Consider the following 1,951-nt stretch of genomic DNA (forward strand, 5'->3'; position numbering starts at 1 on the left):
TGGGAAATTAATGTCGTCATCATGTGAATAAGTAATTTCAATCAGAGAATATATTGGTTTTAAATTAAATATTTTTATAAGTTAATTTTTGCAATGATAAATGTTTCTATGGAAATATAAACACTTAAAAATCCGACTCCAGTCAAGTTGTTATAATAAGAAATATAGGAACAGCCATAAGACTTCAGTTTGAAGATTTAGGCTAAATGTTAGTAATCCCAAAGACTTATGCACATCTAGCTATCTCTATCGTGCGCCCCCCAGTGGCATAGCGGTATGTCTTCGGACTTACAACGCTAGAAACCGGGTTTCGATACCGTGGTTGGCAGATCACAGATAGTCCATTGTATAGCTTTGTGCTTAATTACAAACAAACAAACTCTATCGTGTTGTTAACATTTGGTAAGTTCCTGTTGTAATCATTGAGAAAGAATTTAAAAGATTCACTCACTCTGGGATGATACAAAAATAAATTAATTATATACTGGAATTTAATATTTAAATTTCCAGCCTCCTTTTACGCCAAGAGTTACATGGCAAAAGTGACTGTGAAGTACAGGAACACTTAAAGATGATTTTACATCAAAAACAAATTCTAGTTATTTATTTTACAGCTTCTTCACGGGACCGATACAAGTTCTCAATCTTGACTGACAATACTAGGCTTAGACTGGTTTAAAATCATCACCACATTCGTAAAACCTAGGCCTAGTACTGTTATTTCCGAAGAAGTTGTAAAGGAAAGCATTGAGTAAATACAGTATATATTCCTGAAGACTCGTGGCCTGTTTTCATATTGTTTATTATGTTAACGTTCCTTCAATTAGCACTAAGTGAAGTCAAACACTGAAAAAAAAAAAAGTTGACGAGACTCTTAAAATGTGGATCATAAATAAGAAAGTACATCTTGAAAAAAAAAAAAAAAAGAAAAGAAGAGCGTTTCGTATGCCAGGTAATTGTAAAAACTTACGAGTGAAAGCAAAGAAGAATTTGTTCTGATAGGTCAACATTACGTCTGCCATATCCAGTGCTAGTTAGGCTACGTATTTTGTAACATGTACACAATATTTTGGTGGTCTTTCCCATAAAAGTGTCGAAAGTAGTTAATTAAAAGACGTCACATTTATCGATCATCCAGTAATTATTTATTTTTATTCATTACTATCTTAAAAAAAAATATTTAATGCGTTTTTGCAACCGCAATAATTACAACAGTTTACTACTTTATCTCTAGTTTTATTTAGTAATACGAAAGATGGCAGTGCTCAATGACCCAGATAACGTTGTAGTCAGTCAAGCTAAGACTAACGTTTGGAAACGTAAAGTAGACTTGTAAATAAATTGTATTAACTGTTGGCATTGTATTTAAGCGCACAGCTGCACCAATGAGTTGCCCGGGCAATGTTCACCGCAGGGATCAAACCTCGAATTTATGGTAAAAATTCCTTTCTTTGATTGATAGTAAATTTTGGCATTTTTTCATTTCGATATCAACGTCACACAAAGTTGATAAATGAAATTTGGAGCTAAAATGATGAAAGTCCTCTGAGGTCAAGTTGGGCGTACTTCTGATTGTTAATTTTAAAATGTTTCTTTTTTCCGCTTTACAAATAGTTGTTTATTTGTAATTAAGCATAAAAGCTACACAATGGGCTTTTTGTGCTCTGCCCACCACGGGTAACGAAACCCGGATTCTAGCGTTGTAAGTCCGCAGACATACCGCTGTGCTACTGGGGGGCACTTTACAAATAACTTCCAATTTTGTCGTAGGGAAGCTATAACGCAGTTCTATCTATCTATTTGTCTGTCTGTTAGGCTGATAAAGAGTGGATTTTCTTGGCTTATATTGTGAACTGTTTGTTTTATTACCTAAACACGTTGTTTTGGGAAGTTTTTGTTCTATTTAATTATGAACATAACTATTTGAAAATCGTCAATAATAACGAACAAT

Source organism: Limulus polyphemus, unplaced genomic scaffold, assembly GCF_000517525.1.
Source record: "Limulus polyphemus unplaced genomic scaffold, Limulus_polyphemus-2.1.2 Scaffold6227, whole genome shotgun sequence".
In the NCBI taxonomy this organism is placed as follows: Eukaryota; Metazoa; Arthropoda; class Merostomata; order Xiphosura; family Limulidae; genus Limulus; species Limulus polyphemus.